This window comes from Rhinopithecus roxellana, chromosome 4 (genome assembly GCF_007565055.1).
Source record: "Rhinopithecus roxellana isolate Shanxi Qingling chromosome 4, ASM756505v1, whole genome shotgun sequence".
NCBI lineage: Eukaryota > Metazoa > Chordata > Mammalia > Primates > Cercopithecidae > Rhinopithecus > Rhinopithecus roxellana.
In genome coordinates, this window is record NC_044552.1 from 9,845,979 (window position 1) to 9,870,398 (window position 24,420).

Consider the following 24,420-nt stretch of genomic DNA (forward strand, 5'->3'; position numbering starts at 1 on the left):
TTAACTTTTAATAAATATTTAAGTAAAATTACCTAATTAAAAATATAGCACATGTGACATAACCAGGGTTAGGAAAATTTATTTTTTCCTTTACATTTTTCTTTTTAACATTTAAATTCATATTTAGGTAACTATATTTGCTTTGTACTGCTAATAACAGAAAAAAGCCTTGAAACAACTAAAGTATCTATGAATCATTTTCTACCTCTCTTCCCTTTCACAAGGCAGATGAGTTAGAGAAATGTGAACATATGCCTGGGAGCATCATTTTTGTTCCAGTTTCAAGTTAGAAACTTCACGAGAGCATTTCCACATAAGTAGGGCTGTAGAAAATTTATCTTTTAACATTATTTTATTATTATTAGTTTCTTTTTTCTCATCACAAAAGCAATATTTACTACAGACAAAATTTTAAAAGTAGAAAATACAAACAAGCAAAAAGAAGGCATACTTGTCTGAAATGAATTAGCAATAAAATAAAAATGACAGAGTTTGTGTATGGGGAGGGCAAACATTTTCTGAAAAAAGAAAATGATTAAAAGTTAATGAAAGTCGCAAAACCTTGCATGCATCTCGGCTGCATGAAAATCTCTTACACTTGAAGATCAAATGATCAGGAAACATATAGGTTATCTATTTTCAGGTGTTCCAGAGGTTCCACATGTAGACCATATAGTTTTGTCACGATAAGTTCTAAATCCTCTTTTACAATCTAAGTTCTGTGATGCTTTTATTGTCATAAAAGTCAATATCAATTTTTTTCCAACTGGGCATCTTGTTCCGGATTGTATGAAACATTCTTGTATTACTTAAAAGTATAGCAGAGTTTTAGAAATGTTCCCAAAAATGTTTAAACCCGTGAAAAACTGATAGCCTCTTGTTAAGAATCACACAACAGTGGAAATAAAAAATAAAGAGGTGGCTCTTCGAATACAGCCAAATAAAGGACTAACTGTGTTTAACACAGTTAAAATGCTCATGCATTTTCTGATTTAACAGATTGACTCTTCCTGGGGTTTTTATTTTACTTAAAGCTACAGAGTCAAACAGTATGTTTTATTAAGTATGGTACCCTGGCATTTTTGGGTATGTGTGCACACACGCACGTGTGTGTGTTTGTGTGTATGTATATTTGTGTATGCTTACAAGTTCAATTCACTGTTTTGGCCAAATTATTTTCATAACCATAGTATTTTTGACTAAACCAGTTACTTTTTCACTTTGCTGGTAAGTGATAGAGATGGAATACGCGCTTTGGATCACTAGGCACAAAACCTCATGAGTTTCATGCTACAAAATGGATACTTGAATAGGATAATGAACCCTGGGCTATGCTAAGTCAAAGAAGCCAGTCACAGTGGGCAAATATTGTGATTCCACTTCTCTGAAAGGCACACAGAGCAGCCAAATTCATAGGGACAGAAAGTAGAATGGTGGTTGCTAAGGGGTGGGGAGAGAGAAGGATGGAGGGTTAGAATTTAATGGGTACTACAGCAGCTCAGTTTTGGAGGATAAAATAATTCTGGAGATGGATGGCAGTGGTGGGTGTTCAACATTGTGAACTTGCACAGAACCGTATGCTTCAAAAAGGTTAAATTATAAAGTTCATATTATGTATATTTAACTATAATTAAAAATGATTTAAAAGAAGCTCATGCATTTTCTGATTTAACAGGTTGACCCTTCTTGGGGCTTTCATTAATACACATTTGAAAATATGTAATTTATTTTTACTTTAGCCTGTCAATTTTAAAGATCCCTGGAAATCAGTAGTTTAATTCATGAGAATATTAAACATATAGTCCCAACTTGAGATAATTTCTGAAAAGAGTCTAAAATGGTGATTACCATTGGATTGGAAACTATATCAAGGTCTTATATAAAAACTCTTAATGGTTCCTTATGTGTGATTAGTGTTTCACAGTGTATAAATGTTTTGAGAGGGGAGCTAATTTTTAAAATTATCACAATAAACTCATGAGTATTATCTGTATTTTTATGGATTAGAAAATGGAGGCAGAGAGATAAAATATCCCATACAGATAAGTGAGTCTTCTGACTACGCTACTGGTAGTTACCATTTAGCCAAGGAGAGAGGAGAAATGAACCAACAAGCATGACAGCTTTTCCAAAAGCAACACCAAATCCCGACTATGGCCTCTCTTTAGGGAGTGGGACTCGCCTATTAGGGCGCATTAAACACACTGGCAGGACAAGGGCCATGGTGCAGGAGGGTAGAAAATACACAGGGAAGAAGGGTATGAGGGGATATACATGGGGTCAGTCCATGTTAAGTCTGATTTTTGGAGCTTTCACTTTGTAAAATCTCCATAATGCACAGTAGCACCTAGGGGGAGAATCCGTTCAACTTAATAGTGAAGCCTTAAATTGATAATCAGTGAACTCTGTTTTGTCCCCTAGTTCCTTAACTGTTTTAGTGCTTGTAATCTTGCATCTCAAGAATCTTGCATTCTCTCTCTCTCTCTCTCTCTCTCTCTCTCTCTCTCTCTCTCTCACACACACACACACACACACACACACACACATACACATACACCCCTAAAGTAGACAACAAAATCCAAGCACCCCAAACACAGCCAACACAGAATAAACCCTCCCTTTTGTGTCTGGATGGAATGTCTCCCCTTATGTATGGGTCTGTTGTCTTTGTATTAGATGGTAAGTGCCTGGTGGGCGGGGACCCTGTCATTCTGGATTAAGTCTCCCATTGGCTTAGTGTGTCACCACAAGCCAGGGAGTGCTTATTAGACATTACTTGACTGACTGTTAAGACAAGTAATTAGGCCAGGAGAAATGCTAATTTTAAAATGTCTGTAAATTCCTGAACTTCACACGAGGAAAGTCCAGTGACCTGGGTTAGCTCTTGGGAATTAGTAATGTGATACGGAATCTTTCCCCTTTGTGTCACCTGTTACAATTTGGCCTCCCTTTTATGTGACTGGAAATCATTACCAGCAGATAGCTCTACCCAGCCTGGTGTCTACAATCAGAGTGATGTAGAAGATCCTGGTGACATGGGGTAGGTAACAACTTCCATTTATCAATTTTCCTGGATTGTTCAGACAATTCAGATCACTCCACGAAGGCCTGCGAGCCCATTGTGATGGATCAGCATTGTGGTAGGTTACAAACTGAGTCTGAGTACAAACAAATCTTTTATCTAAGGCAAGGTCTACAGTGGCTCATCCTTCTTTTTATTGATGTTATAAGAAGATGTATTTTGATAGGATAATCTTAGAGTAGAAAAACACCTATTTGAGGAGATAGGAGGCTGAACAGTGCCTAGAATGACAATATAGTGGATCCTGAGGGAGCCAGACTCTCTCACATCACATGATATACCTCACAGGAAATTTCGGGAACCACACTGCACCTTTTGGCTACATTAAAATGGTGTCAGGTATTTCAGTTACCAAAAAAAAAAAAAAAAAAGTAAAAAATTGAAGTGCATATTGCTGGGTTCCCCCTAAAACATGGGAAAAGCAACTCTACTTAAATAGACATGGTATAGTGTCATGGAAAAATGAGTGGATTTGGAATTAGAACAGCTGACTATCCTAGCTGGGTAATTTGGTCAGTCTGAGCCTCTGTCTTCACCTATACAAATGGAAACAGGAATTTGTGCTTGGAAAGGTGGTTGTATCTACAAATAATATATATAGATGCACTCCCCTGCACCACCACACACCTCTAGAAGTTAAAGCTTAATTCTTCTCCCTTTGAATAAGGCCTCACTTAGTGATTTTCTTCCATTGAATAAAGTAAGGAGAGAGAAAAAGTGTAATTTACAGCATGAAAAACTGTCAAATATGACCTTACCTAAGTCATCAAGGTCAACATCACAAGTGATAAGTGATGCTGATGTTACATGCCCTCTGAGATTCTGTAATGAAATGGACATTTCACCTCTGTGATTTTCTTTCCTCAGAACACATAACCCAATCTAACAGTGAGTAAACCACTGGACAAACACAACTGAGGGACATTCTGTAAAACACCTGATCCAGACTTTCCAAAATTGCCAAGTCATGAAAAACAAGGATAGATTAGAAATTGTCACAGGCTGCTTGAGACTAAGGAACGATTGACAAATAAATGTAATGTGGTGTCCAGAATTGGATTCTAGAACAGGGAAAGAACATTAGTAGCAAAATCATTGAAATCTGAGTAAAGTGTGTAGTTTAGTGAAGAGCGTTGTACTAATGCTAATTTCTTAGTTTTGGCAAATGTATTGGTTATTTATGTAAGATAGTAACATTAGGGAAGCTAGGTAAATTACCAGGATAAGAGAATTCTGTGCTATATCGGCAACTTTTCTGTAAATCCAAAGTTATTCAAAAGTAAAACAAGAAATAAAAAGGTGGTATGGCAGCTGAGATCATGTGCAAAATAGGACTTTGCAGATGTACAGGACTATAAAAATATAAGTAGTATTGTTTTTAAATCGGAGTATCTGCACTTTGACCTTTGAAAACTTAAGTGATCCACAAGGACAATCCATGATATATCAATAGTCAAGTCCTGGGCTAATAAATAGTAGGTAGTTTCCCTTCTTTCCCCCTCTTTAGTCTATGAAGTAAATTAGTTTGGGGTTAAAGATGACTAGTATCTCCAGAGTGACAAGAATTTTGAGGAAGAATTCAACTACTATCCATTCACTCTATTTGTAGGCAGCTCAGGTCATGACTTCTGCATTAATAATGAAGTAATTGATAGAGTATATAAATATGTAAATTTCATTTACACAAGCTTGGATAAAATTGGGCAGTAAATTATAAATCCAAAATCTAGAAGGTGTCTATAAAGATTAAGGTAATTTTCCATTTTCTTCAGAATTGGCAGCACTAGCTAAAGCAGGATCAATACTAATTAAGAAACCTAGACAGAAGAATAACAAATTACTGAAATTGGATGGTTAACAGAACTTGTTATGTAATTCAGAAGTTAGAACTGTACAATTGGAAGTGGAAGGGATCTTAGAAACCAACTGCACTGATCCTCATATTTTAAGGTGGGAATAAGAATATTTAATTTACAGATGCTGAAAGGCTGTTTTAAGATCATTCCAATGGTTGGGAAAGACACAGTCAGAACATGGGTTTACTGTCCCAACCATATTCCTCTGAGACAGGGATTCTTCACGGGGGCCCATGAGCTTCAGGAATCTCTGAATACTGGGAATTATAGGCATAAATTTACCTGTATGTGAATATTCCAATTTTTCTGAAGAAGACCTATAGTGGCTTCCATCAAATTCTTAAAGCAACCTTAACTCTCAAAAAGATGAGAGTACTTGCTCTCGAATTCAAAAACTTTGCTTATTATAATGGTTCCTACAACATTCTAGAATCATTTAAATGCTTCTAAAACTTGCGTCAGATTTTAAATGGGCAAACAGTAGCTCTAATTGGTTCCCAGAAGTTACCATACTCCTTGAGGGAACCAAGGACATGCTATCCTTTTTTTCCTGAGAACAGAGTAGTCTTCTGCTATAGTCTCAACGTGTCTCCCAAAATTCATATGCTGAAAGTTAATGGCCAATGTTATAGTCTTAAGAGAGGTGAGTAAGGCATGAGAAGAGTGCCCTCATGAAAGGGACGAGGGCCCTTTTAAAGGGGCTTGAGAGAGTGAGTTTGCTTTCTTCCATCCCTTCCACCAAGTGAGGACACAGCATGCATCCTATCTTGAGGACACAGCAAGAAGGCACCATCTTGGAAGCAGAGAGCAGGCCCTCGCTAGACACCAAATGCCAGCATTTTCATCTTGGACTTCCCAGCCTCCAGAACTGTGAGAAATAAATTTCTGTTCTTTCTAAATTACCCAGTATGTGATATTTTTGTGTCCAGAGTTGGTTCTTGCTGGTGGATTCGTGGTCTCGCTGACTTCAAGAATGAAGCAGTGGACCTTCGTGGTGAGTGTTACAGCTCTTGAAGATGGTATGGACCCAAAGAGTGAGAGGTAGCAAGGTTTATTGTGAAGAGCAAAAGGATAAAGCTTCCACAGCATGGAAGGGGACCCCAGCAGGTTGTCGCTGCTGGCTGGGGTGTCCAGCTTTTGTTCCCTTATTGTCCCCTCTCATGTTTTGTTTCTGTCCTATCAGAGTGCCCGTTTTTTCAATCCTCCCCCCAGGTTGGCTGCTTTTAGAATCCTGCTGATTGGTGCATTTTACAGGGCACTGATTGGTGCGTTTTACAATCCTCTTGTAAGACAGAAAAGTTCCCGAAGTCCTCACTTGACCCAGGAAGTCCAGGTGGCTTCACCTGTCATTTTGTGATGGCAACACAAACTGTCTAAGATAGCATCTATCTATGAGGTAAAAGAAAAATGATGAATTGAGCACCTATTATGTACAGATCCTTGTTCTGGGTGCTTTACATATATTAACTAATTTAATCTTTAACCATTATAACAGGTAGGTACTAATATTATTGAACTTTATAAATGAAGAAACTAAGGTACAGAGAGGTTTGGTAACTTGTCTGAAAGTCACCAAGCTTGTAAGTAGTAAAGCCTTTTTTTTTTTTTTTCCTTTTTGAAGCCAAGCTTTAGGGCCTGTACTTGTAATATTGAGCTTCTTTATTCTTGATATATCATTTATTTGCATGGTGTGTTGAATAAGCAAGCCTTTTACCGACTTTCTTAAAGTGTAACTGTGGAAGTGACAGAATGTAGGGGCAAAGAAGTACGGGTTGGTAGGTAGACTTGTATAATGCAAGTAGTTCTGTCTTTTCCTGCTGCTAGCTTACCAGGTCAAGCAACTCCCCCATTTTAAGCCTTGGTTCTCCAATCTCTAAAATGAGGCTGATGATAGTGTTTATCTCATAGGGATGTTCAGAGGATGTAATGAGATAATCTACTTAACATTGCATATGCCAAATACCCTATTCTCTATAAATGTTAGGAATTATTAATGTAACTGGATATACAAATTTGAATTCACTTCATTATATGCTTTTCATAAAAAAAAGTGGAGCAAAAAGATTGGGTAACCTTAACATAGGTTAAATGAAGTAGATATCAGTATGAATTGAATTCACCAAGATTTCAACTCGCACTGATATCTACTTCATAAAACAGCAATATAAAAGGTTACCATGGCTGGTAGAAAACAAACAAAACCCCCACTAGTCCTACATAATCCAATGTCTATGAAGGATGGACATTTTACTTTTAGAATCAGACAATGTCAAATGCCAGTGACTGCTCCTTGATTGACACTTAGGATTTTTTTTTGAAATTGTAGAACTGGTGTTTGAGGTACTAATATACTTCATTGTAGTTATCCTGTGGCCTGAAATACAACTGCAAAAATAGCATGTAATACACGATTAACGAGTAGCTTAAATGAGGGGAGTATATGCCTTATTATGTACAAATGGGTAGGAGTTATCAACATTTAACATTCAGATGAATGATTTATACAGCACACTTCAGGTATAAAAATTACAAATTATGGTGATTCTTTGCTCTGCATTCATATTCTAACATGGCACCCAGTGAACTCATCTATAAATTGCATGGAAATTCTGATTTATAAAACACTGCTCCTCAGGGCTTCCCTCCATTCATTTCTCCTTTTGCTTTCTGGTTACCCTAACACTTTGCAGAGGATCAAAGCAGCATTCACACAGCGTATCAATGCATGTCAGTGGTTTGCATTTGTAGATGTATAGAATAATGGCATCTTGTTAAAAAAGGTGTGTCCTCAGGAAAGGTGCTGAAAAGACATTGAAATAAACTATGTCTTTTTTATGGATCCAATTGTGTTTTGAACAGACAAAATGCCCTACAACTTTAGAGTCTTGATAGCTGTATTGATGCTGGGTGATTCCAACTTCAGAAATCACAAAATAGAAACGAGACATTATAAGACCTATACGAGTTCTTCCTCCTGCATTTAACCCTAATCTACTTCTTTGAGATGAGACGATGTATCCAAGTTGAAAGGCTGAAAGCTTGAGGGATATGAGCTTTTGTTCCGGGATTTGCTGTGAGATCAAATGTAAAATTTTTGATTTGGATTATCTGTCCTAGTCTCCTGATTTGTACAATATGAGTAAGAAATACATATTTTAGGAGAATGAAAATTCATAATTCAGTATAAGATTAACCTCTATTGTTCCAGATATCTCTATTCTTTACAAATTAATGGCATTAGACAATGTTACTAAGAAGAGAGTTAACTACCAATTCTGCCTTATCAAGAGGAATATCATATGAAAACATCAGGAGTGTTTCATCTGAAAAACTACCTGTGTTATTGAATCATTGACTCTAGGTAAGCATTTAGTCAAAGAATAAATTTTCAATTTGAGAGTTTTAACATCTCATTTTCACTTAACACATTTATTAAGGCCCCATTTTTCCAGGGAAAAATTCAAGGTACTTTTCAAAGTTCCCTCTATTCTCTGACATCATACCTTTTTGGATGAAAACAACCCTGTAGATAAAGCAAACATTTTCCGAGGAATGAAACAGTTTCCAGAGAAATCAGGGCTCCCAGGACAGAGTCATGTGGAGAGAGAGTTGTGGGAACAGCCTTTTAAGGGGAAATTGCTAGCTTTTTTTCTAATTAATCAGAAGCTTAATAGAGGAAATAGGATTTCAGAAGTTGTTTGAATGATGGAAACAAAAAAACTTGACTAAGTGGGGCATGTGGAACATGCCAGGTGTGAGGTGCAAGTCAGGAGAAGATGAGGGGAGCAAAAGCATGATAACATGTTTAAATGTAATAAGAAACACGAAGAGTGGATGAAAGGTTGTAGGGGCATTATTTAAGTGAAACAGCATGGTATATGTTCTTTGCCACTCATATGAAGCTCTTCTCTACTCTGAATACAACTGTAGTGTAACCACCCCAGTCAGGCACAGTTCCTTAGCAGAATCTCCTGCTCCCTAAAGGACTCTAACTCCATTGCTGTCAAAGCTACGTCCACAGTAATTTTTCAGGACACTTGAGAACTAGTTAGTACATTGAGGTTCTCCAAGAAATAAAGTGGGGGGGTGGGGTGGGGTGCAAATTTTCTTGTATTCAGTAATTCAGCACCTGAATGAAAAATTAGCAAACATTTATTGAGAAACACATTTGTTTACTGTGTTAGAGACATGAGAACCAATGAAACAAAGTTCTTCCTCTGTACTCTGGGCGAAAACAGAGGTGGCAATAGGCTTCATCTGCACAGAGGTACACACAGGGGTAGCAAGCAGACCTGAAGGAAAGACATCCAGAGAGAGTGGGAGGTAATATTTTAGCAGATCCTTGGAGAGTTCGTGCCAATTAGCTACAAAGTAAAGAAATAATAAAGAAGAGATGAATATGGAAAGATTGAAACAATTTTTTAAATTTATAATTAACATGTGGTCAACACTTGGCTGTCAAAATGAGAGACAGTGGCAAGTCCAAAAACACTGGTTTTATGGCTGGAAAGATGAGATTATGACGTTATATATGTTTGGTGAAGCTGAGCAGAGTGGTGGGATATTGAATGAAGACAAAAAGCTCTGCCTTAGATGCTAAAGTGTTTGATAACTAGTAAGCTAGAGGGCTAATCGCTATGTCTCAGATACTGTTAAAGTAATAGTTAGTGGTTATTATTGTCTTCCAGCATCTAAATCTAGCTTAAAAGAGAAGAGTGCTTGGAGCTAAATATGAAAGCTCATCACAACCATATGAGATGAAAACAGAAATTCCTATGATTATTGATGGCTGTGGATGACAGAGATGATATTTATTACCACAGACAGCTAAATTTCTATGTATGTCAGAGGGAAAACAAGCAAAAACTTTTGAGAAGTAAATGTACTGACAGAAAATGCCTACATAGAAAATGTGGTGGTCAGGAGAAGCGACCTGCACACAGGCAGCCTCTTTTGGGATGGGTTTGTAAGTATCACCTCCCTATTTCTAATTTCCACTCTTGTGGTGTTCTTAACAAGAACCTCCATATTTCTCGAGAGTTTATTACTTTGGAAACATTACTTGTGGGTATTTTCCATAATCAGAAATCTCAATAGCTTTTCAAACTCTTTCACTTTTCTTTATATGTGGAAATTAGTTTAGAAACATCAGCCATTGATAATTCAAGAAGCTATAAAGTGGAAAACAATGTTCAGTTGGGCAAAAAGTAACTGGCCTTGGGAGCATAGATTCAGGGCAACTTAAATCAATGCTCCCAGGTTGCAGCCCTTAAGCTTGACCCCAGTAAACTCTCCATGTTTATATATTGAATAAAATGTAACTAGCCTGGACTGATGCTAATGTTAGTTATTCAACATTAGATGGCAAAAATTTTTTTAAAAGTTGTCATGTTAGCCTCTCTCATGGTCCATCTGCAGAAGTTCTGGGATGAATGGATATGGTTGATCCTGGGGTCAGGAACCATGCACTGACTGGCTTTCTAATCTCTCTCAATCCTGCCTGATAGAGGAGCACCTCAGTGCCTTTTTTTGTTTTTTTTGTTTTTTTGGTGAGATGGAGTCTCGCTCTGTGGCCCAGCCTGGAGTGCAGTGGCGTAATCTTGGCTCACTGCAAGCTCCTCCTCCCGGGTTCACACCATTCTCCTGCCTCAGCCTCCCTAGTAGCTGGGACTACAGGCACCCGCCACCACACCCAGCTAATTTTTTGTATTTTTAATAGAGATGGGGTTTCGCCGTGTTATCCAGGATGGTCTTGATCTCCTGACCTCGTGATCCACCCACCTTGGCCTCCCAAAGTGCTGGGAGCCATTGTGCCCGGCCCTTTAGCACTTTTGAAGAAAAGATTTTTAGGGAAATTCATGAAGAGTGTATGATATCAGAGAGTGTTACTAGTTAGAGGGAAGATAATTGTTGAAGAGGGTCACTGAGAGTGGAAGCATTTATTTATTTTTATATTTCTGTTGGCAAGAGGTTTGTGTATACGATGACACACTCAAACAGTACCATAGCATGTATAAAGGCTTCTGGCTGTTCAAAATTCCTCACTGTTTGTTTGTTTGTTTTATAAAGAAGGCTATCACCCTTCACATTCCAAGAATGTCTTATAAATTCTTCTTTTATTTCTTGATCAAAAATGTTATCAACTGAGTGCCTTTGATCTCAGCTGGATAGGAACCTGTCAGATTAAATAATTCACACTAACTTGTGAATGACTAATAGGAAAAATCTGCCAAAAGATATTTGCTCCTAAAAAATTGAATTTGTTAACCAGATCAAGCCTGTAACTGGCAATATATATACATATATATGTGTGTATATATGTATATATATGGTACTTTCTTTGAGGGGAAGAGTGCTTAGGGTGCTTTAGATAAGACTTCATTTGCTAGGTTATTTATCTCTAAAGCTATTTATTTCCCTTCCTTCTTAATTAGTCTATCAGGAAATAAAGTTTATACAGTAAATATTGTTTAGCAAAGGTAATTGCATACGTACTTTTGCCTCCTTTTTGTAAGCAATATATTGAAGTAAAGGAATTTTTGAAAAAAATAATTGTCTCATCATTTAATGTTGATGATTTTTTTTTTTTTTTTGAGACAGAGTTTCACTCTTGTCACCCAGGCTGGAGTGCAGTGGCACAATCTTGGCTCATTGCAACCTCTGCCTCCTGGGTTCAAGCGATTCTTCTGCCTCTGCCTCCCGAGTAGCTGGGATTTCAGGTGTGCGCCACCACGCCCGACTAATTTTCGTATTTTTAGTAGAGATGGGATTTCACCATGTTGGCCAGGCTGGTCTTGAACTCTTGACCTCAGGTGATCCACCCCCCCCTTGGCCTCCCAAAGTGCAGGGATTACAGGCATGAGCCACTGGGCCTGGCCTTGATGATTTTTAATTACATGATTTTTCCTCCAGTCTTTGCTTATAGTCATAGACACATTCTGATGTAGTTGCAACCATAACACAGTTTGAGTTATTCTTGAGAATCCAGTGATGTAATGCCTACAAGATGGAACACACTGTTAATAGTCGTAATAACTGGTTTATGTCAAATGGCAGGCACATGGATAAATACTTTACCTGCATTTTAAAATTTAGTCCTCACAATGGCACTGTGGAGTAGATAGAATCATTGTCCTCATTTTCTGTTCAGGAAACTGAAGTGCTGTGAGGTTAAGTAATTTGCCCAAGGTTACCCAGCAGGTAAGACGTGAAGCCAGGCAGCTTGAAGCCAAAGCTTCCTAATGCTTCTTATGATGATTAATAAACTAACCCTGATTTTCCACAGCAGTATGGGCACTGGGCATAATCTTTTTAAAGTTATTAGGTGAAAAAGGTACCCTGTTGCTATCTTAATTTGCCATTATTACTAATGAACTTTTTTCCTTATTTGTGCATGAATTCTGCTTTCTTTTTACTTCTGTCAATTGTAGGTTTGCAAACATTTTAAGTAACAAATAAAACCTCTGGAAAGATTAGCATGCAATGTCCCTATATGGATAAGAGAGTTTGTCACTTTATTCCCTCTTCATGGTTCGATTCCATGGACAGAAATGAAAACATTCTACCTGAGAGAATTGCAGTCTTATAGTCTGGTATGTCCACAGTGGTTTAAATAGGTATACATTTAGCATGAAGAGAAGCGAGAGAGAGAGACAAAATATGTGATTTAATTACAATTGCTGCAATGAATTCCGAGTTGATCCTGCTTCTCCCACTTCAGTTGACCACAATTTTAAGCTTGGCATCGCCTGAAAGCTTGAGGAATGTATTTGCAGTAATTGCCAGGCCACTTCATTGTTCCTCTGTATACATAAACACGAGGCTGTGATCAGAGTGGTCATGCTTGAGCTGTTATCTGAAATTCACTTTTGCTATAAGGATTGACTAATCTGGTTCCTACTGACAGCAGTTCCCATTTACTGTATTAGCTTTCTCTCACTTCAGTGCCACACAGCTCCAGTTAGGAGAGGAAAGCAAAAATTGTTAAAAGTAGTAGACGTGTTAGTCATCACTTATCAAACAGCGCAAACATCCAGTGTCATTGCAATCACTGTGCTTGTTTTTCTTCGAGTGAAAAGAATTTGTCGGGGGTACCACGCCGCTCTGCGATCCGCACAGGTTAAATGGTGAGGCTGCCGATTAATGATTCAGTGGGAAATAGTGGATGCCAGGAACTCTTGCAACAGCTCCCCTCCCTCCCCCGTGCTCTGCCGCTTTTGCATAGCTTGGCCTTTCTACCCCTCACCCCTGCCCTGTCATTATCTGCAGATGTTATCTGCCCAGCAGATGTTGTAACCTACAGAGATCTCATCGTTCTCACCCTGCTGAGCTCAGCCTCCCCCACCCACTTCTGCACTGGGTCTTAGGTCCCTTTGAAAGGGAGCACTGAGGCAGGAGAGATGGATTGAAATGCAAAACCTGGACTTTATTTTAACGTGAGGTACACACTGCCATTTTTTGCAACCACTATTTGATGATAGTTGTTTCAACACAGTTTAAAAAGTAAATATTTATCTTATGTGTCTTAAGAATTGGATTCCATGCAATAGACCACAAGGAATTTCTTTTTCTACCTTGAGTACACCCATGTTTCCTAAAATGAGACATTTTTATGAAAGATGGGACCTAAAGAACAGTAGTTTTCAAATCCCTCAGTAGTTACCACAATCAAACCATTATAGCAGTTAAGAGATTTTTTAAGTCACGATTTTCGTGGAATAATAAGTCTCGTAGGTGAGAAAACGAGGTAACATTATACCGCACCTATTTAATATAGCACATGGAAAAAATATAAACGTGTTTAGTATCGACTGTGAATCATGTGGTAAGCAAAGACCCTGGCCAATGGCAAACTAAAAGCAGTTATTTTACCCCAAACCTAAAGATGAAAGTTGAGATGCAAAATTTATACAGGTGAAAGGCGCCACTAAAAACATTTTTAAAAAGTAAAATGAAGCTGGGTGGCTCTGAAAAACAAAAGGAAGAAAATCAGTTTTTCAGTGTGGGAAAAATATGGATATACCTTTGAGAAGAAAAATATTTTAATGTGATATCTTAGTGAGAGTACTAAATTATAAACTTGAATTTGCCTTACAACTTTTATTTCTCCATCTAACCAATTTTGATTGTTTTATATAATATAGATAAAATAAACCAAGAAGAAAACTATGTAAAAAATAGAAAATATATATCAAGGCATACTTTACAAAATTCAATGTAAAATGACCTTTCCATGCCTGATTTCCATTCTCTGTTTAAGGTAATTTCTGTCTGGAGAAGGGAAGCCATTGTTAAATTCTTAGGAAAGATGATGACTCCGGCACTAAACATCACCCACAGTGATAAGAGGTTTCTGCTAGTCGCTCACCACCTCATCAGTTCTTTCCGTTTTTACAGAACAGTGTTCATGGGGTGCCTGGGACCAAGGCTGCTTCTGATTCCAGAAGCAACCCACCAGGGTTGCTGCAGAGACTGTGATTTGTTCAAAGAAAATCTAAATTAAATTAATCTAAAATACCATTGTCAGGTTTTCTGTTTCTTCCAGGCAGCAGCAAGAGTTTTGCTAAAGGCCCATAAAGTAAAGAGAATTGTTAAATAATATTCCCTTTGATAAAACAAAATTGTTCTTAGAAATCTTTGGAAATATTTATACCATATGTCTCTTTGATAAGATCACAAGTGTTAAGTAATGTGGTAACTTTTAGCAGGTTAACAATCACAGCTTAAATTTCATAAGATTTCTGGGTGACCTTTGTAACTCAGAATCAAAGCCTTTGGTGTTTGCTTTGGCGGACTTCTAAACAATAGGCCCCATTAGCAATTTTCTCAGATATTCTCCAGTTTCATATCTGCAAGTGGTGATCAATTTTGTAAAAACATACATTAGCCATTAAATTGATATTTCCCTTTGGGAAGCATTTTAATAAACATTACATTTTCTCAAATAAGAGACTTTAGTTCTTTTATCATAATATTTATTGTGAAGGAAGAAAAAAATGAACGCTAGGATTTAGGTTTAAATACACACAATTTATCGGAACGATTCCAAGTCCACTTTGTGGAAATAGGGTTCCATGCGATATTTTGCAAATGTTTTTCCTAAGAGTTTATTTTTTATGTTTACGGGTTGTCTCAGGTTATTATTTCTGAATCTGGTTTCTTTATTTTTCCAGGTCTATCACTAACTGGTAGTGTGATCTTGGGCGTTTAGCTTAGTCTCTTGGGGTCTTATTTCTCAGATATCTTTGTTTCAGGAATTGACTACTTGTTCCTAAGATCTTTTCTAGCCTTGAATGGCTTTGACACCATGGTCTCTAAGTTCAACTCTGTCTTCCCCTAGCAGCAGTCCATTTGTTCCCAGGCACAAAGAACACTTCAAAAGGAAACAGTACAAGTGTCGCCACCTATAGGTAGAAAATATATTACAGAAAAAGAATAATTACATCCAGGTAGAGAACACCGTAAAAAATAGGAGTTCATTTTTACCCTTACAAATTCCAAACTCTACCCACAACCATATTACCTGAATGTTTCTCTTTAATTTGCTTCTTCAATATTACTGTAAGTTTTCATCTATATTACAGCTACATATTTAGCTTTATCTTCCTTATGCATATATAAAATAGATGACTGATGGATCAAGATTTGAGATTTTACAACGTATGAAGATTTTCATGACTTCAACACCACTAACACTTTTACGAGCTATGTGGTTGTGCTCTTAAAGTTAAAATTTCAGGTTAGGTACCTAAGAAGAAAAGATGTGTATGAACCATCTGGAGGAAAGTTTGATACATTTTCTAATGGAAGATGTTGGTGTAGCTTTATGGATTCAATTTTTAATGAAAACAAACAAAAATGATCCTAGTATTGCTAGCATTAAGATACAGTAGATAAATTAAAGCTCAGCTTCAACTCTTCTCCCTGCTTACGGCTAAGGGAAAATCTTCCTTCAAAGAAATAAAGAACAATTAGAAGAAAAAAAAAACTTTGATAAATTAAGAAACCATCTCCCAGATAAACTGACACTCCATATGCAAAGGAAACAATTTCCATGTATGTTATAAGAAATGTGTTAAATCAACTAACATTGATATAACTTCAAGCAATTAGGAGAACGCTAATAATGATATGAGTCTTCAGCTGTAAATAATTATGCTGCCCCAAGGCTATGCTTTAATTCTTGGCTTGCTGTATCTATAAACAATAATCAAACTGCAAAGCAAGTTGTGTTGTTTTTGTTCACAGTTTGTGAAATGATTTTTATACCCTACAGTGATGCTGATGGCTATTTTGACCTTCAAGAACTCCGGCCTGTGAGGCTAAGAGCTAATGTGTACTTTCATCGATCTGAGTTGGAGGCACACAGCGGGTTATAGTGCCTGTTCTCTATGAGCACAAAAGCTGCTATCGTCAATCAGTGTGCGATGTGAAAGGGGGCTTGCTGCTGAGACTCAATAAATGGGGACATTAGGAGGAGATGTTATAATTGCTGCTACCCACATCTTGTTAATGAGTAATGTACAGTTAGACACCATGCAATTGCAGCTAAACTGTTTATACAATTTATTCTTATGTTGCAACTAACATTTAACATAATGAAGTATCATAATTGCAGCCATTAAAGTCAAGATTAAGATTTGTTTAATTAGAATTAAGAAAATGTAAAATAGAAAACTACTTTCAAATGTTGGGTGTACAGAATGTATCCAGTGGTATGCAGAGAAAAAACATGTAGGATGCCAGTAGTAGTCATTGTGCACATAAACTTGTTTGTTGGAGGTCTCTTCTTGGGCCTTTTTTACCCCCAATACTCTAGTCAAAAGTATAGAGAAAACAAAATATAAATGGCAGTAAGTTGGCCATGTATAAATATAGTGTGTTATTATTCAGATCGTTGAGTTAAATTTTAGAATTTACATTACCCCTAGGCTAAACAAATAATGTCTTAAAACACACAACTCATATTACCATCAAGGCAAGTTATCAAATGAATTAGGGAGGAAGTAAGCCCCTGACTTTGTATAGGAAATGTCATAACTTTGTAAAACCAAATGGGCATTAAACCTCTATTTTAATTATCTACATGTCTAAATGTAGGCACTTATATAATATGATATTTTTACATAAGCGATGGGACAAAGCATGGTTAATGGAATGCTTTGAGGAAACATGGCTTGTCCGAATTCATTAAGTGAAATCATTTCATTTGGGTCACGTCACGTTTTCCTTCTTCTTCGTATATTGTTAGATGCTGAAAAGTCTCAAAGTGCTGCCAGCGACATAATTATTTTGGACTTTCTGAGATCTACTTCTCACCTTCTCATGTCACTGTTTCTAAGCAACTCAAACTCATTTTTTCCCCTAGGTTCACATTTTGTCCTCAACTTTCTTTACTTTGGATGAGAATTTCTCTTGTCCCCACAGAATCTGTCAATATTAGGCTATGCTATAAATGGTGTCCAGCAGAGTGTTAGGCTTTCAGGGAAGAGATCTGAATTCTTTGAAACTGTGTTCATCTAATTGCATGATTTAGTTGATGTCTGACATCTTGTGTCTTTGTTTCTCCATTAGATGGAGGAAGTTAATTGTATCTTAGAGTCTTCATAAAAGTTTTGAGAAAATCTAATGCCTTAGTATAGTTGAAGGCATGTTGAAGCTTTAGTGTGTCAAGGAAATCCGACCTGTGGTTCAATTCATTGAGATTGGCTCATACTCATTTCATTGGCTGCAGACCGTAACAAAAAATGGGGATAAAATAACAGGGTAATATTTCATTACTCTCAAAAGAAACACTTTTTTCTCCCTCTTTTTTTTCTGGCATCGTATACCCATCCCATTGAGGAGGTTCTCCGTGTGAATGAAGTGATCAGTTCCATGAATTAATGATATCCAGTCTTTGTTTTTAAACTTGAAACCAAATTTCAACAAGCACTGCCAATTATCTCAGAAATAGAGGTCATGGGTCCCTTCTCACTTATTCTTACTAAGCTGTACAATATGATAAATGCAAAAAAAGCAAGCAATGATTTAATCTTTGTGGCAATATATAGTCCAAGATAATGGTGTTGAAGAACTCTATCTGATTGGCTTGCAGTTTCACTGTGGTATGCAATTGCTGATATCAGATTTCTTGACTTTACTGTGGAATTTATTTTTATAAGCTTTTCCCTTTCCCTCGGTTATACATTTAAAATGACAGGTAACTTTTTGTATATACTTCAAACGTTGTATAAAATTCGAGTTTATCAACTTGTATAAGTACTTAAGAACTTCAGCTTATGAATGCCAGTAAGTTCACTTATTTAATCATTCAGCAGCGATTTGTTGAAGGCTCTAATGTGTATCAGCCACTGTGCTAGATACTGAATATAGGAACACATGAAGAGGAGCATGGTGATTTTTTAGAGGTGATGAGTTAACTTTGGAAATAACACCTTTGAGCTTCCTGTGAGACCTCTAAAGGATTGGTGGGCCAGTTGGTGAAGAGCTAGTGTCTTTCATATGGGTTTCAAATGTGCACTTTCAATTTTATTGTGGAAAAATGGACAGTGTTCAATATGTTGACATAACAAATTACTCCTATTATTATATATGTAACTTAAAGATAGTTGACAATTATTTTAAATTGTGGTTGTTGAGATGGCATACATTAGTATGTATTCTGAGCCTTATCCAGGTCTGTGTTAAATGAGTATTTGAGTAAAGACATTTGCTTTAATCTAACTAGTGTTAGTGTTTAAACCCAGAACTGGCTCTTACCTTCCTCTCTTCCTTTTTTCCCTCCCTACTTTCTATCTTGAATCATCAAAGGTTCTAGGTATCTAACATGTAGGTAGCCACCAGCCACCTGTGAGAATTGAGAACTTGAAATGTAGCTAGTGCTATTGAGGAAATGAATTTCACATTTTATTTAATTGCAATTTATTTGAATTCAGTTTTGAAATCGGAAGTAGAACTCTTTTCCACTAAGCACAGCTTCATTGTTTGGTAGGAATACATTTCTTTTGAATGGCTGGATTGTGTAGGATATTACTATTGTATTGTGAGCCTTTTGGGCACGTGGGCCGTTTCACAGAAACACGTCACTCATCTAGTCTTCTAGATTAAAAGATGTGTCACCAGTTTCACCAAGAATGGCAATTGCGACTTGCTGCAGCAGAGCCAATGGGAGAACCTGGTTTCTTTGCTGTATAAACAAATTTTTGAGATGGCAATGTTGGAAACATAAAGAGACATATTCAGAAAGCACATAGCGAATTTGGTAAGAAGTTTTCTCTCAACAGGACACCACCCACAAACCCCACTTCTAGCTGGAGTGAGAGCAAGATATATTATTATTTTAGTTATGGAAATTTTGTTAGAAAATAATGAGGATAAGGCTAAGCAATATTTCATACAAAGTAAAAGGTCTTCAGTTAAGCTACCAAATAATTGTCTGTAGAATATAAGACCTAACTGTACTAAAGATGATTTTTTTCAAAATTTTAAAAATTTCAAGTACTATTTTTTAGCTTTGGATGAGTTGTGTGATATAAGAGACACTGCCCTTTCAATACTTTGATACATTTTGTCTCAAAGGACTTCCAAATTTATGAATAAATGTTAATTCGTAGCTTTTAAAATTTGTATTTTTAGTCTTACATCTATCAAAGTATTTAACCTAGATATTAAAATATTAGTTTTGTTATTATGATGGACAGTGTTCTAACTGTATTTGATAAAAAATCAAATTTTGCTGGCATATTAAAGCAAAATACTATTTCTCTTATTTCTTTATTCCACTGTATATTTGTGCAAACATTTCTGAAATCGATTCTGTGAAGACTGTCATGGATATGGTTATTAAAATCATTCCACAGAGATGTGCAAATGTCATGGATTATCTCCTGTTTGTGGAACTTTGGAAAGAGACAGAAGGCAACGAATTTAATGATCTTGTGTTCTTTTCTGGTGCTCATTGGTGGAATCATGAAATAATTTGACAAAGACTCACTGTGCTGTTTACTCCAATAAAAAGAATGCTCAATGTATTCAATAACAAAAATCAAAAGCAAAAATACATGTACCCCACAAATATATACACCTACTGTATACCCACAAATATTTTTAAAAAAGCAAAAATGGCAATGTGATTTATATTTTCTCACCAAACTGCATAGCATATAAATGAGCCATATCTAAAGCTTCTAAGAAAGGAAAAGCTTATTTGTGATCTCAGTAGGCAGGTATAAGAATTTATGTTGAATTCAATAATAATGACTCCATGGTCAATAATAATGATTTTATACATTTTTTAACATAAATCAATATGCAGAATATTTTAACTGTAATCAACAGCATTGTGTAAATTGGCTAAATAAACTATAAGAAAATTGTAGAACGCTTTGTTGGTATTGACAAATTTAAAATTGCATTTCAGTTTATGCAATACATTTTTGAAGTCAATGTTAATAATACTGAGTTGACACAAGAGTTAATGAATTTGCTCAACTTGGACAGACATGATTCTGAAATTGATATGCTTCTGATGCAAGACAAATAAGTTTTTCCAAAAGAGAGGAGTCAGTTTTGTTAATTTAGTTACAAAAGCTGTAGAAAAATAATTTTTTGGTATTTGATTTAGTTACTAAAAACTTTTAAGATTATTGGAAAAACATGGTTATGTGAATTTACTTTTTCAACTTTAAATTTCATGAAATCTAAATACAGTTTATTGGGAGGCGAAGAAAATGGTCAAAGGGTATACATTTTCAGTTATAAGATGAATACATTCTGAAGATCTAATGTACAGCATGGTGACTAGCCAATAATTTTATATTGTTCACTTGAAATTTGCTAAGAGGGTATATCTTAAGTGATCTCACCATATACACATATCACACACACACACACACACACATTGGTAGCAAGTGTGGTGATGGATGTGTTAATTAATTTGATTGTGGTAATCATTTTGCAGGGTATAAGTCATCACATTCTACACTTTGGATACATATAATTTTTATTTGTCAGTTACAGCTCAATAAAGCTGGAACTAAATAAATACAGCTCAATATTTTCAATAAAAACTAATATATCATGTAAGTGTAAAATACATACCTTGTTTTGGAGATTTCATACAAAATAAGAATATTAAACAGCTTGTTAATTTTTTATGTTGATTATCTGCTTAAATGATTTTGAAATATTGGGTTAAATAAAATATATTATTAAAATTATTTTGAACTTAAAATATCCTTTTACAAATGTGGCTACTAGAAAATGTAATATTACATTTATGGCCCACTTTTTGTTTCTGTTAGTGTCATTCTAAGTAAATCCTAACATTCTTCATTTGTTGTCATTTATATTGATGCCTAAGCTTGGTTTAACAAAAATTCTTCTTCTTTTCTTAATGAGGAGGACTTCTTAGAATCTTTCATGAGTTATTTGAGTTGCAAAAATTGCCTAGCTCCTTCTAAATTGGCCTAATTCATATATTACAGCTGCCAGCTAGATTGCTAATACCTACAATATGTGTTCTTGTTCTCCTTTGATTTGTTGTACTATGTTAGTATTAGATAGAAGAAAAAAATCTGTTTTTTTTTTTTCAATATTATGGTCATATTAGAACACTAGAATGAAGCAGATAACCATCTGTTAATAATGTTAATAGTGTGTGTTTGCTTTTATATGTATATATCTATATCTGGTTCAATTATTGGCTACATTATTTAAATTTTATCTCCCTCTACTTGTTTGAAAGTATGAATTCTAACATATAACCACAGTTTCCTCTCTATTGTGGTAAATAGGTCATTTGTGATCTGAACTAGACCCATCTTGACCATCTGTCATTTCTAGATTACCATGTAATTATGAGCCACCTTCCATAGAGTTAGCTGAGAATGGATGGTACGGCCTGCTTGTAGGGTCTATGATCAATAGTCTGCAGGTGAGTTTGTAGCTGGTTTCTACAGATTATCTCACTAGGGCTACAGATTATCTCACTAGGGCTTGGGAAGGTCTTGGAGATAATAGATCTGTGATTGCTTTTTCTTTGAGTTCAGTCTCAGATTCTCTGCAGTGGAGTTACGCAAGTCTGATTTTGTCTGGGCCATCTTTGATATCCTTGCTGGGGTCAGAATGAACCACAATGCATACCTAAGGAGCATCTCCTGAATATATTTCTTGTTAATGTTTTATATTATCTGTCAACTGACTAGTGAGACTGCAAAAGGAAAACTAGGAGTTTCTGATACATGCTTTCATTTTTTCTCATGGAGAGAGTTTACAGATTGGCTATACCTCTTGACAAGAGGAAGGTTTTTGGAATGAAAGTGAGGTCAAAGTCCTAGACTGGCAGAGAGAATCTGCTAATCATAGCATCATATCTGCTGAATAAGGTCAGCAGAGGAAAGAAATAAAACTTAGCATGAGGCAACCTGTGTACAACAAACAGGCGCACTATTGTAGGTACACTGAATTGGGTTATTCACTGAGGATCTGAATTAAGTTAGCAGCCATATTGCTGTTGATTAAGTAAGAGACACAATTGTCATGAAAGAAGAAATGGTCGTTGTAGTAAACAATCTGAAACTACAATAGAATTGGCTGTAAATTTTCTGTCGTCAGTGAACAAAGCAAGTATGATTACACTTGCTTATTATATACATGCTTGAGAACATAGATCCTATTCTATGACTCTGTTTTCTATTTCAGATTCTTGTGGCTAATTTAAACCTGGTTTGACCTCCATAAAATCATGATGTAGTGAGAGGGCAAAACATGTACTTCTGTAGACCTCTGGGATGTCCCTGGATGATTTCTACCATGAGGAATCACTAATGTCTTGGCCACTGTGGTATTACTGTCATCTCCATGACCATCGTGGTTGAAGAACTCATTTTATTAGTGAGTGGTTGTAGCCTCATTCACTCCCACGCATTCATTCATTTATTCTTTCAGCCAATACTTCATAAACACTCAGCATGTTGATGACAGGCACACTGTCTCTTCCCTTGAGGGACTCAGTGAGGTGGAGGAGACACCGGAAAACCCACAAACACAAGAATATTATAAGCATTGTGTTTGCTGTATGAGGATGATGATGGTGGGGGCATAGGAGAGGAACTCTTCAGTGACAAGAAGTCAGGCAACACTTTAGCAAGGATTAGGTATTTGAACTGAAACTCAAATGATGTCCAGAAGTTTGCCAAACACACAAGGTAGATGAGTGCAGCCTAGGCAGCAGGAACAGCATGAGAAGAGGTTAAAGAGTCACAGCTGCAAGAGGTACAGCATAGCTGGAGCCTTGAAAGTGCAAAGGCATTGTGGGAAGGAGGCTTGAGAGGCAGGGCTGGGTTGTTGCAGGACCTTAGAAACCATAGTAGGGAGTGAGGTCTTGGCTATGTAGGTGCTGAGCAGGAGTTTTTAAGTAGAGGAGTGACTTGATCATATTTATGTTGTAGGAAAAGTGTTTTTGCAGAAGCGTGGAGAATTCATTTGAGGGGAAGGCAGAGATGGTGGGCCTACTGTAAGCAGGGGCCATGAGGCCAGGCCAGGTATCACAACCAGTGAGGGTGGGAGAGTACTGGTCTAAATGCTTTACAACAGGTTCTCCAAAAGAAAAGAAAAATCACAGGTTTGTAGCATTTGTTGATTTTTTTATGGTGTAAACATTGTCACCATGTTCTGTTTCAAGCTACAGACACACTGTCACTACTGAACACACAGTCGCATGCCATTATATAGTATTTCCGCCAGACAGAATGGAGGAGATGATCTCAAGGGCATAAGTAATAGTAAACTGGAGTAAAATAATTAGGAGGTGATGAATTTTAACCATTTAATGCCTTTTTTAATCTAATGTATTTAATTTTAAGTTTGTGTAATTTTAGTTTTTCTTTCTCCTTTTTTTTTTTTTTTTTTTTTTTTGAGACAGAGTCTCTCCCTGTCACCCAGGCTGGAGTGCAGTGATGTGATCTCAGCTCACTGCAACCTCCACCTGCTGAGCTCAAGTGGTCCTCCCACCTCAGCCTCCCAAGTAGCTGGGACTACAGGTCCGTGCCACCATGCCCGGCTAATATATTTCATGAGAATTTAATACTCCATCTTCCTGCATGGTACAAAGGTCTAGCCAACTGCTGAATAAGAGAAAACCAGAAATTTTTAAAAAGCATTGTTCATGATTGGACAACGGAGTATATTAACCAAAATAGAAGGAAATTAAAGGAAGAACATATATTTGGTGAGAAATTAATGAACTCATCCCAGTAGAGTGAAGTTAATTTGATGAGCATTTATGATTGCCTGTATACTCAAGGAACTCTGCTAGGCTTGGACATAGAATAGTGAACAGGAAGAAATGCACAGTTCCTCTTCTCAAAGAAATTGCAGCTAAAAGGCTCTAGACAGATAAACAGGTTTTTATAAAAGTTGTGTGATAGAATTAGCATGAGATGACATGAGAGTACCTTTGTATAGAACCCAGACTTGTAG

The 24,420-nt window shown here is 36.5% G+C and overlaps 1 protein-coding gene across 1 annotated transcript in view; it reads left to right on the plus strand.

Moving 5' to 3' along the window:
* OFCC1 (orofacial cleft 1 candidate 1) overlaps positions 1-24,420 on the plus strand; it is a 449,171-nt gene that overhangs the window by 177,190 nt on the left and 247,561 nt on the right. The gene's annotated exons all lie outside the window — the stretch shown is intronic.